We start from the raw sequence: 14,014 nt of genomic DNA on the forward strand, positions 1-14,014 counted from the left end.
TTCATTTTATCCTATTTCATTGTATTCATTTTTTTCAAATTTTCAAGCGCTTTCCTTTTTTCCCTCTTTTTCCCCTTTTTCCTCTAATCTATCAAGCACCTTTCAACACTCAGACCAGAACACACCTAGGATCTAGCATTATTTATTTGATGTGTGTGTCTTCGTGTATGTGTGTTGTTTTTAATTTTTTAATTTTAATTTTTTTACCTCATTAATTTCTTTTCTTCCTTCAAAATGATGAACAAATTCACCCAAAAAGAAAGAGCAAGAAGAAACTACAGCTAGGGACTTAACCAGCACAGATACAAGCATGGTGTCTGAACCAGAATTTAGAATCATGATCATAAGAATACAGGCTGGGGTCGAAAATAGATCAGAATCCCTTTCTATGGAGATAAAAGAACTAAAACTTAGTCAGGATGAAATAAAATGCTATAACTGAGCTGTAATCTTGAATGGATGCCACACTGGCAAGGATGGGTGAGGCAGAGCAGCAAATCAACAATATAGAGGACAAACTTATGAAGAATAATTAAAAAAAAGAAAGAAGGAGACTAAGGCAAAAGAACATGATTTAAGAATTAGAGAAATCAGTGACTCATTAAAAAAGGAACAATATCACAATCATAGGGGTCCCAAAAGATGAAGAGAAAGAAAAAGGGACAGAACATTATTTGAGCAAATCACAGCAGAAAACTCTCCTAACCTTCGCAAAGACACAGACATAAAAATCCAGGAAACACCGAGAACTCCCAAAAGATTCAATAAAAACCGACCATCCACAAGGCATATCATAGTCAAATTCACAAAACACTCAGGCAAGGAAAGAATCATGAAAGCAGCAAGGGACAAAAAGTCCTTAAGCTACAGGGGAAGACAGATTAGGTGTGCAGCAGACCTATCCACAGAAACTTGGCAAGTCAAAAAGGAGTGGCAGGATATATTCAATGTGCTGAATCAGAAAAATATACAGCCAAGAATTCTTTATCCAGCAAGGCTGTCATTCAAAACAGAATGAGAGATTAAAAGTCTACCAGACAAACAAAAATTAAAGGAGTTGTTGATCATTAAACCAGCCCTGCAAGAAAATTTAGGGGGAACACTCTTAGGGTAGAAAAGATGAAAGGAAGGAAAGGAAAGGAAAGGAAAGGAAAGGAAAGGAAAGGAAAGGAAAGGAAAGGAAAGGAAAGAGGAAAGGAAAGAGGAAAGGAAAGAGGAAAGGAAAGAGGAAAAGAAAGAAAGAAAGAAAGAAAGAAAGAAAGAAAGAAAGAAAGAAAGAAAGAAAAGAAATACCAGAAGCAACAAAGACTAGAAAGGATCAGAGAACACCATCAGACTCTCCAACTCTACAAGAAACATAATAGCAATAAATCCATATCTTTAAGCACTCACTCTAAACGTCAATGGACTAAATGCTCCAAACAAAAGACATAACGTAACAGAATGGATAAGAAAACAAGATCCTTGGGCGCCTGGGGGGCTCAGTTGTTAAGCATCTGACTTCGGCTCAGGCCATGATCTCACAGTTCATGGGTTTGAGCCCTGCGTTAGGCTCTGGGCTGACAGCTAGCTGAGAGCCTGGAGCCTGCTTCAGATTCTGTGTCTCCCTCTCTCTCTGACCCTACCCTGCTCATGCTGTCTCTCTTTCTCTCTCAGAAATAAATTTAAAAGAAAAACACTTAAAAAAGAAAAGAAAACAAGATCCATCTATCTGCTGTTTACAAGAGACCCACTTCAGACCTAAAGACACCTTCAGATTCAAATTAATGGGATGGAGAACCATCTATCATGCTAATAGTTGACAAAAGAAAGCCAGAGTAGCCATACTTATATCAGACAATCTAACCTAGACTTTAAAATAAAGAGTGTAACAAGAGATGAAAAAGGGCATTATATCATACAAGGGGTCTATCCACCAAGAAGGCCTAACAATTATAAACATTTATGCCCCAAATATGGAGCACCCAAATATATAAATCAATTAATCACAAACATAAAGAAACTCATTGATAATAATACCATAATAGTAGGACTTCAACACTCCACTTACAGCAATGGACAGGCATCTAATCAGAAAATCAGCAAGGAAACAATGGTTTTGAATGATACACTGGACCAAATGGACTTAACAGATATATTCAGAACATTTCTTCCTAAAGCAGCGGAATATATATTCTTCTCCAGTGCACATGGAATGTTCTCCAGAATAGATCACATACTAGGATACAAATCAGCTCTCAACAAGTACAAAAAGATTGAGACCATACCGTGAATATTTTCAAATCACAATGCTATGAAACTCGAAATCAACCACAAGAAAAAAATTGGAAAGGTAACAAATACTTGGAGACTAAAGAACATCCTACTAAAGAATAAATGGGCTAACCAAGAAGGTAAAGAGAAAATGAAAAAGCACATGGAAGCCAATGAAAATGATAACACCATAGCCCAAAACCGCTGGGATGCAGCAAAGGTGGTCATAAGAGAAAAGTATATAGCAATCCAGGCCTTTCTAAAGAAGGAAGAAAGGTCTCAGATACACAACCTAACTTTACATCTTAAAGAGCTGGAAAAAGAACACAAATAAAACCCAAAACCAGCAGAAGACAAGAAATAATAAAGATTAGAACAGAAATCAATGCAGCCAAAACCAGAAAATTAGAACAGATCGATGAAACCAGAAGTCAGTTCTTTGAAAGAATTAACAAGATTGATAAACAACTAGCCCATGTGATCAAAAAGAAAAAGGAAAGGACGCAAATAAAGAAAATCAAGAATGAAGAGAAGAGATCACAAACAACACAACAGAAATAAAAACAATAATAAGAGAATATTATAGCAATTATACACCAAGAAAAAAAAGGGGGGGGGGCAATCTGGAAGAAGTGGACAAATTCCTAGAAACATATAAACTACAAAACTGGAACAGGAAGAAAAGGATAATTTGAACAGACCCATAACCAGCAAAGCAAATGAACCAATAATCAAAAATCTCTCAAAAAAACAAAGAGTACAGAGCCAAATGGCTTTATAGGGGAATTCTACCAAACATTTAAGGAAGAGTTAACATCCGTTCTCTTGAAGCTGTTCCAAAAAATAGAAATGGAAGGAAAACTTCCAAACTCTATGAAGCCAGCATTACCTTGATTCTAAAACCAGACAAAGACCACACTAAAAAGGAGTACAGACCAATTTCCCTGAAGAACATGGATACAAAAATCTTCAACAAGTATTAGCCAACCGGATCTAACAATACATTAAAAAAAATTTCACCACAACCAAGTCGAATTTATACCTGGGATGCAAGCCTGTTTCAATATCTGCAAAACAATCAATGTGATTCATTACATCCATAAAAGAAATGACAAGAACCACATGATCCTCTCAATAGATGCAGAGAAAGCATTTGACAAAATACAGTGTCCTTTCTTGATAAAAATACTCAAGAAAGTAGGATTAGAAGGATCATATCTTGAGATCATAAAAGTCATATATGAAGGACCCAATGCTAATATCATCCTCAATGGGGAAAAATGAGAGCTTTCCCCCTAAGGTCAGGAACAAGACAGGGATGTCCACTCTTGCCATTGTTATTCAACATAGTATTGGAAGTCTTAGCCTCAGCAATCAGACAACACAAAGAAATAAAAGGCATCCAAATCGGCCAGGAGGAGGTCACACTTTCACTCTTCGCAGATGACATGATACTCTACATGGAAAACCCAAACGATTCCACTAAAAAACTGCTAGAACTGATCCATGAATTCAGCAAAACGGCAGGATATAAAATCAATGCACAGAAATCGGTTGCATTCCTATACATCAACAATGAAGCAACAGAAAGAGAAAGCAAGGGACCGATCCCATTTACAATTGCACCAAAAACCATAAAATACCTAGGAATAAATCTAACCAAAGAGGTGAAAAATCTAAACACTGAAAACTATAGAAAGCTTATGAAATAAATTGAAGAAGACACACAAAAATATGGAAAAATATTCCATGCTCCTGGATAGGAAGAACAAATACTGTTAAAATGTCAATATGACCCAAAGCAATCTACATATTCAATGCAGTCCCTATCAAAATAACACTAGCGTTCTTCACAGAGCTAAAACAAACGATCCTAAAATTTGTATGGAACCAGAAAAGACCCAAATAGCCAAAGCAATCTTGAAAAAGAAAACCAAAGCAGGAGGCATCACACTCCCGGACTTCAAGACATATTACAAAGCTGTAATCAAGACAGTATGGTCCTTGCATAAAAACACACACTCAAATCAATGGAACAGAATGGAGAACCCAGAAAGGGACCTACAAACATATGGCCAACTAATATTTGACAAAGCAGAAAAGAATACCCAATGGAATAAAGACAGTCTTTTCAGTAAGTGGTCCTGGGAAAACTGGACAGCAACATGCAGAAAAATGAACCTGGCCTATTTTCTTACACCATACACAAAAATAAACTCTAAATGGATGAAAAACCCAAATGTAAAACAGGAAGCCATCAAAATCCTCCAGGAGAAAGCAGGCAAAATCCTCTTTGACTTTGACCACAGCAACTTCTTACTCAACACATCTCCAGAGGCAAGGGAAGCAAAAGCAAAAAGGAACTATTGAGACCTCATCAAGATCAAAAGCTCCTACACACTGAAGGAAACAATCAGCAAAAGTAAAAGGCAACCAATGGAATGGGAGAAAATATTTGCAAAAATATTTATCAGATAAAGGGTTAGTATTCAAAACGTATAAAGAAATTGCCAAACTCAACACCCAAATAAATAATCCAGTGAAGAAATGGCAAAAGAGATGAATAGACACTTCTCCAAGGAAGACAACAAGATAGCCAGCTGACACATGAAAAAATACTCAAAATCACTCATCACCAGGGAAATACAAATCAAAGCACAATGAGATCCCACCTCACACCTGTCAGAATGGCTAACACTAACAACTCAGGCAACAACAGATGTGGCGAGGATATGGAGAAAGAGGATCTCTTTTGCACTGCTGGTGAAAATGCAAACAGGTACAGCTACTCTGGAAAACAGTATGGAGGTTCTTCAAAAAAATTAAAAATAGAATTACCCTACAACCCAGCAATTGCACTATGACGTATTTATCCAAGGGATACAGGTGTGCTGTTTCAAAGGGGCACGTGCACCCCAATGTTTATAGCAGCACTATCAACGATAGCTAAAGTATGGAAAGATCCCAAATGTCCATCGATGGATGAATGAAGAACTTGTGGTATACACACACACACACACACACACACACACACACACACACGGGAGTATTACTCAGCAGTCAAAATGAATGAAATCTTGTCATTTGCAACTACATGGATGAAACTAGAGAGTACTATGCTAAGCAAAATTAATCAGTCAGAGAAAGACAAATATCAAATAACTTCATTCATATGAGGACTTTAAGACATAGAACAGATTAACATAAGGGAAGCAAAGCAAAAATAATATAAAAAACAGCGAAGGGAACAAAACATAAGAGATATTTAAATATGGAAAATAAACAAAGGGTTACTTGGAGGGGTGGTGGGAGGGGGGATGACTAAATGAATAAGGGACATTAAGGATTCTACTCCTGAAATCATTGCTGTACTATACTAACTTGGATGTAACTTTAAAAATAAATTAAAAAAAAACCCTTCCATCCAGAGGAGGTAGGTGAGACCTAGCATAAAAAGAAATAAAAAAAGATTGAGGATTCAAAAAAAATTACTGAGCATTCAAAGAATTTTGTGTTTATGTGGAATACATATAGGGATATTTATTATATTCAAAATAGGAACTAAGAATGTTTACTATTTTGTTAACTGATTAAAAATAATTATAAACCCATTACACATTAACATGAGTGACATATTTGTATTATCCAAGAAAGAAATGTTCGGTTTAATAGTAGATAGTTTGGTTTTCATATCTGCATCCAAGTTTTTGCAATATGTAGTCTTGGCTGAAGTATATGAAGAAAATCTTTCTTCACACAGATGTTTACTTGGGAAGGGAGAAGTATTTTAATAGCCTTTTCATATAATTATGGATATACTTTGATGCTACACTAAACTTTGATAAGTGGTAGTTTCCTAAAAGTTAGTTGCAATGCTAATGCTTAGGTTTTAATGTAACCTAAAGCCATGTTAATGCTTCAGACTGTTACATTAAAACTCATTGATCCATCTTGCTCCTGAAAAAAAATAGCCACGATATGGAAGCAAACTAAGTGTCCGTTGATAAAGAAAATGTGGTATCTGTATATAATATTACTCAGCTGTAAAAAAAAAAATAGTGAGATCTTGCCATTGGAGACAATACTGATGGACCTAGAGGAAATGTGCTAAGTCAAATAAGTCAGACAGTAAAATACAAATGCAATGTGATTTCACTTGTATATGGACTTTAAAAAGACAAAACAAATCAACAAAAAATGGAAAATAGACTCATAAATACAGAGAACAAACTAGTGGTTGCCAGAGGGGTGGTGGGTGGAAGGATAGGCAGAATTGGTGAAGAGGATTTAGAGATACAAACTTCCAATTATAAAATCAATAAGTTAAAGGATTAATAGTATAGCATAGGAACTATATTTAGTAATATTGTAATAATTTTATATTGTGACAGACCCCATAGTGAGTATTTCATAATGTATATAATTATTGAATCATTATATTATGTACTTGAAACTGATTTAACATTGTATGTCAATGATACTTTAATATAAATAATAATTATTTTAGAAAAGAAATGTAAAAAGAGCAGGCTTTGTGGCATTTTAATTTGCCCTATATTCCCATCTCACATTGCACCCCTGCGAAAGCTTTAAAAATCAATAGCTCACAATCATAGCAAAACCTAAGAGTTAGGTAGCCACCAGTGGGTGCAGAATGGGGTTGGGACTCTCAAATTCTCATTGTCAAAGAGCTGTCCTTGGAAGACTCCACTTTCCACTTGCAAAGCTGTCTTTGTTTGACCTGCCTCTGAACTCACTCAGTGCAAAAAGTATTTTCCCCAAGGGAGCTTTCCAAAAACATTTAGAGGCAATCATTTAATTTGTATAATCAATCTGTAGAATAGATGTTCATAAGGGCTTAGAAAAGCTGTGACAGGTGTGCCTGGGTGGCTTAGTCAGTTAAGCCTCCAACTGCAGCTCTGGTAATGATCTCACAGTTTGTGAGTTTGAGCCCCACTTTGGGCTCTGTGCTGACAGCTTGGAACTTGGGGCCTGCTTCAAGTTCTGTGTCTCCTCCTCTCTCTACCCCTTCCCTGACTTGCATGTGTGCTCTCTCTCTCTCTCAAAAATAAATAAACACTAAACACATTAAAAAAAAAAAAAAAGAAAGAAAATCTGTGACACATTCTTGGGAATCTAGAAGTCCACTTATGTAAGAAGGACTTTAAGTACACCTGAGGCTGCATATATGCTCAGGAAATACCTGAGAAGGCTCTAAGCTCTCACCTCAGGCTGATTTGGAGGCTATGAGAGGGCAGCAAATAAATGCTAAGGCCGAGCTGTCAGTTTCCTGGCTGAGTGCTGAAAGTGTGCCCCAACTAGTGAACAGAACCCCCTGGTGAAAATAGGGAGACTTACTGGATCCAGCCATTAAGGAAATCTTTTTTCAATCATTAGCTGTAAATGATCTAACCAATCATGGACTTGAGTGGTCACTAATGATGAAGAACATGTAAGCCTTATAGAATTAGTTCAGAAAAGTTCTTTAAACAGATAACGACAAAACAAAACAGAAACCAAAATAAAACAAAAAATAACAGTAGAAAACCCTGGGAAGAGAGGAAAATCTGATTTCCATTTTATTGTTTAAAATGTTTGGTTTTCAAAAACATTTTCAAGGTATGCAAGAAACAGGAAAATATGATCCATATATATGAAAAAGGCAATCAATAGAAACAGTCCCTAATGTCTGACTTAACTATACACATAGTTTAAATCAGTTATTTAAAATTCATTCAAGGTGAGATACCACCTCACGCTGGTCAGAGTGGCTAAAATGAACAAATCAGTAGACTATAGATGCTTGCGAGGATGTGGAGAAATGAGCACCCTCCTCCACCATTGGTGGGAATGTAAACTGGTGTAGCCCCTCTGGAAAACAGTGTGGCGGTTCCTCAAAAAATTAACAATAGAACTCCCCTATGACCCAGCAATAGCACTGCTAGGAATTTACCCAAGGGATACAGGAGTAATGATGCAAAGGGGCACATGTACCACCATTGTTCATAGCAGCACTCTCAACAATAGCCAAAACATGGAAAGAGCCTAAGTGTCCATCAACGGACGAATGGATCAAGAAGATGTGGTTCATCTATAAAATGGAATACTACATGGCAATGAGAAAGAATGAAATCTTGCCATGTGTAGCAACATGGATGGAACTTGAGGGTGTTATGCTGAGTGAAATAAGTCAGGCAGAGAAAGACAGATCCGTGTGTTCGCACGTATAGGTGGATTAGGAGGAACTTAATGGAGGACCATGGGGAAGAAGGGGAGAAATAGTTGGGGAGAGGGAGGGAGGCAAACCATGAGAGACTCTTGAATGCTGAGAACAAACTGAGGGCTGATGGGAGTGGGGAGGCAGGAAAGGGGGGTGATGGGCATGGAGGAGGGCACTTGTTGGGATGAGCACTGATGTTATATGGAAACCAAATCGACAATAAACTATTTAAGAAAAATAAATAAAATTCATTCAAGGAACAAGGAAATCATGTCTTAAAATTAAAGGAAAATGAAGAATGTTTCTTGACAGATAAAGAATATCAACGAAGAGCTAGAAATTATTAAAAAAGAACTACATAGAAATAGAGTTGAAGAGTGCAATACCTGAAATAAAAAAGTCACTAGAGGCTCTCAACAGATTTGAGATGAAAGAATCTTGCTGATTCTGATTTAGTGTTTGCTACACTAAAATGTCAGTTGATATTATCCAGTTGAAAAAAAAAAAAGGAATGTAGATAAATGAACAGAACCTCAGATACCTGAAAGAAACTGTCAAGCGTACTGACATCCAACATATGTATGATGGGACTCTCAGGAGTTGAAGAGAGAAATGGCAACAGAAAAATATTTGAAGAAATAACGGCAAAAAACTTCCAAAATTGGATGAAAAACACTAGTCCAAACATCCACGAAGCCTGATAAATTGTAAATGGGATACATCCAAAGAAGACCATACCCAGACACATGAAAATCAAACTGTGGAAAGCCAAGACAAAAGAGAATTTTGAAATCAGCAAGAGAGAAGCAACTCATCAACATACAAACTGTCCTCAATATGATTTACAGCTGATTTTTCATCAGAACCCACAGAGGCCAGAAGACAATTGAATAGAATATTCAAAGTGCTGAAAAAAAAGAATGTTGACCAAGAATTCTATATCCATTGAAAGCATTTCTTCAAAAATGACAATTTAATTAGCTAATAAGAAACTAGGACATTCTCATATTTAGAAATTCTCATATTTAAGAAAATGAGAGAATTTGTTAGTAGCTAACTTCCACACGAAAATGCAAAAGGGAGACCTTTAGACTTTAATGAAAGAACACTGCGCAGTAATTCAAATCCACATGAAGAAATAAAGAGCACCAGTGATTGTAACTACAGAGGTAAATACTCTTCTAAAGTATAAATACACTTTTTTGTTTATAACTTCTTTTTGCCTGTGTGTTTAATAGATAATTAAATATATATGTATATATACATATGCATATATATTGTAATGTTTATTTATGTTTGAGAGAGAGAGACAGACAGAGTGTGAGCAGGGGAAAGACAGAGAGAGAGGGAGATGCAGAATTTGAGGCAGGCTCCAGGCTCTGAGCTGTCAGCACAGAGACCAACACAGAGCTCGAATTCACAAACGGCAAGATCATGAGCTGAGATGAAGTCAGACTGCTTAACCAAATGAGCCACCCAGGCACCAATAAAAGACAATTAAAAAAAAAACAACAACAATTGTAAGTTTGTGTTGATGGGCATACGCTGTATAAAGATATAATTTTTATGATAATAACAGCACACAAAAAGGCAGTGAAGAACAATATAGCAATATAGAAGTAAAGTTTTTGTATGGTGTTGAAATTAAGCTAGTATTAACACAAACTAGATTATTGTAAATTACATGTTAACTGTAACCTCTATGCAACCACTAAAAATAGTATTTCAAAAAATATAGTAAAAGAAAGAATAAGGTAATTAAAATGGTAGAATAAGGAATACATATTTAAGACAAAAGGAGGCAGTAATGGAGGATAGAAAAGCAAAACACATAATACATATAAACAAATAGCCAAAAGGCAGATCCAAATCCAACTTACTGACAATTGCATTAAAATTAAGTGGATTAAACAGTGCAATAAAAGGTAAAAGTGGCAGAATGGAAAAGAAAAACATGATCCAACTACAGGCTATGTGCAAAAGACACATCTTAAATTCAAAGACACAAATAGGTTAAAAATAAAAGTACAGAAAAAGATACACGGTATACTATACACCAAAAGGTAACTAAAAGGAGCTAGTGTGACTATGCTCACATCAGTCAAAATAAATTGTAAACTTAAATTGTAATAGAAACAAAAAGAACAATTTAAAATGATAAAAGGATCAATGCATCAAGGAGATATAACAATTATATATATTCATCTAACAACAGAGTCCTAAAATACATGAAGGAAAAGTTGCCAGAAATAATGCAAGTAATAGACAAGTCAATAATAATATCAGACTACAATATCTCACTTTCAATAATGGATAGAATTGACTAGAGAGGAGATTAATAGTGAAAGAGAAGTCTTGAACAACACTGTAAACCAAGTAAACCTAACAAATATGAATATGCCATTCCACCCAACAACAATGCATATTCTTCTCCAGTATTCATGGGACATTCTCCAGGATAGGTCATATTAGGCCATAAAATCAGCACTAAAGAATGTTCTATAACCACTATGGAATTAAATTAGAAATTGAGAATTACAGGAAATTTGGAGAATTTAAAATACGAGGTGATTAAATAACACATTCCATTGTGTCAAGTAAAAAAAAAAAGAACACAAGGAAATCATAAAATGCTTTGAGATGAACAAAACAAAAACACAACACATGAAAACTTATGAGACACACAAAAAGTAATGTCTAGTAGAAAATGTAGCACTCTAAATTCCTATGTTAAAAAAAGAAGAGGGGCACCTGGGTGGCTCAGTTGGTTAAGCATCCAACTTCGGCTCAGGTCATGACCTCTCAGTTCATGGGTTCAAGCCCCATATCAGGCTCTATGCTGGTAGCTCAGAGCCTGGAGCCTGCTTCTGATTCTGTGTCTCCCTCTCTCTCTGCTCCTTCCCCACTCATGATCTTTCTCTCTGTCTCTCTCAAAAAGTAGACAAACAATAAAACAATTTTTTTTAAGAAAAGAAGAAAGATCTTAAGCCAATAAGCTAATCATCCATTCCTTCAGGGAAAATTACCTTTCAACAGCCCTTCTAGATAGTCCATGGTACGCCTGCTCCATACCTGTTGCTTCTTCTTGTGGCAAGATTCTTTTTTTTTTTTTTAATTTTTAAAACATTTATTCATTGTTTTGAGAGACAGAACAAATTGGGGAAGGACAGAGAGAGAGGGAGACACAGAATCTGAAAAAGACTGCAGGCTCTAAGCTGTCAGCACAGAGCCCAACACAGGGCTTGAACCCAGGAACAGTGAGATCATGACCTGAGCCACAGTCAGATGCCCAACCAACACAGCCACCCAGACACGCCTTGTGGCAGGATTCTTAAACTTGTAGACCTTCTCTCGATCCTGCAATGCACCAGGCCAACTTCTGACAGCCTCTCTTTTGTTTCTACCTACATGACACTACAACTCAAGCTTGTGGTCTCTCCTTGGCCTACAGATTTGAGTCTGCCTTTTGCATGTGCATACTAGTTGTCTTCCGAAGCTTGCTTTCCCATGGCCTTCAGGAACATACACAGGAAGCCTACCACGGGAAGTGGAAAAAGTGTGGGTGAGACATACAGGGAATTGGGAGTGCCTGTGGGCCAAATGGGTGGATACATTGATAAGACTTTCCCAGAGGCTCATGGGCAGGCTCTTGATGGAGTCCATGCCACAGTTACTGGGGTCCATCCTTTGATGCCCTCTGTGAGTCCTAACTACCATTCTCCCAAACTTTTCCTTCTCTCAAGTTATGGAGCTCAGTTTAGTATTCTGTATGGGATGAAGGAGAAATGAGCCTCTTTGGCAGTGTCTTGCCTGGCTGGGGAAGCTGGGTGTTCACTCATACACTCTTCTTTTCCTGCATGGAAGAAATCATAGGCCACAAAGATATCCCGTGACCCTACGTTGTGCCATGTTGGGTGAGGGGAGATGTGGGTAAAGTACAACCATTCATCTTACCCACACCATATATATCTAAACCTGTAGGTTTTTGCTCCGATGGATTGCTGTAACTTCTCTGGAAACCTGGACTTCAACAAAGGCTCTCTTGTCCATCAGTGATTGGCTAAGTCAGTACTCTCCAGGGACACCCTCACAACAGGGGAGAAGGACTGGAGCAGTTCAGGGCCCACATCCAGGACTGAGGTCTATTTGCCTTTACCCAATGCACATACGAGCAGACTTCTGCCACATTCCTTGAAGCACAGTGCTGGATCCCACAACTCCAAAAAAAGTTTTTGTTAATGAATAGACACTGAAGTTTTGTTGTTGGGTGTAGGGGACAAAAATGAGGGACATCTCATGTTGCTATGACACTGACATCACTCCTTGTCGGTAACCAAAACAACCTTGAGTAAAATAAAATTAGATTTTACTACAAAGCTTTAGTAATCTAGACAGTATGATACTGGCATAAAGTTAGACATATAGATGAACGAATAAAAATGAGGATGTAGAAATAAACCCATAACTGTGTGTCAGTAGACTTTGGACAACAGTGCCAAAACAATTCCATTAAGAAAAGACAGTCCTTTCAGTGAAGGCTGTTGGGACAACTGGATATCCATGTATAAAAGAATGAAGTTTAATCTCTACCTCATACCCTATACAAAATTTAACACTAAATGAGTTAAGAAATAAAATAGAAGAGCTAAATCATTGAAGAAAACTGAAGTATAACCTTCATGATGTTGAATTGACACTAATTTGTTAGATATAATACCTAAAGAATAGAGAAAAATTGGAAAATGGATAAATTGGACTTTATCAAAACTAAAAATCTTTGAGCACAAAAAGACTCTAGCAAAAAATTTAAAAAAACAGCCCACAGAACGGAAGGAAATACTTGCAAATATATATTTGATAAGTGATTAAACAGATTATAAAAGAACTCACAACTCATCAATAAAAAGAAATACAATCCAAATTAAAAACAAGCAAAAATTTTGAGTAGACCTTTTCACTAAAATAATATACAAATGGCTAACATGCACATGAAATATGTTCAACTTCATTAATTATTAGGGAAATGCAAATCCAAATCACAATGAGATCCTAGTTCACATTCATCATAGCCCACTAGAGTGGCTATAATTTTTTTTAACAAGAAATGAAAATAATTAGTTTTGGTGAGAATGTGGAGAGATTGGGACTCTTCTACATTTCTGGTGGGAATGCAAAACTATATAGCTGCTTTGGAAAATAGTGTGGCAGGTTCTCAAAAAGCTAAATGTGGAGTTATCAGATGACCCAGAAATTCTACCCTTAGGTAGATACCCAAGAGACTTGAAAACATATGCCTACACAAAAACACGTACACAAATGTTCATAGTAGCATTATTCATTCTAACAACAAAAGTGTAAACAACCCAAATGTTTATCAACTAATGAAAACAAAATATGCTATATCTGTGCAATGAAATAAGAGTCAGCCATAAAGAATAATGAAGTAGTGACACTTCCACAACATAGATGTGGGAGTCACACACAAATGGTCACATAGTGTATGACTCCATTTATATGAAATGTAGAGAAGAAGTGAATCAG

Source organism: Crocuta crocuta, unplaced genomic scaffold (assembly GCF_008692635.1).
Source record: "Crocuta crocuta isolate KB4526 unplaced genomic scaffold, BGI_CrCroc_1.0 scaffold54, whole genome shotgun sequence".
Lineage (NCBI taxonomy): Eukaryota > Metazoa > Chordata > Mammalia > Carnivora > Hyaenidae > Crocuta > Crocuta crocuta.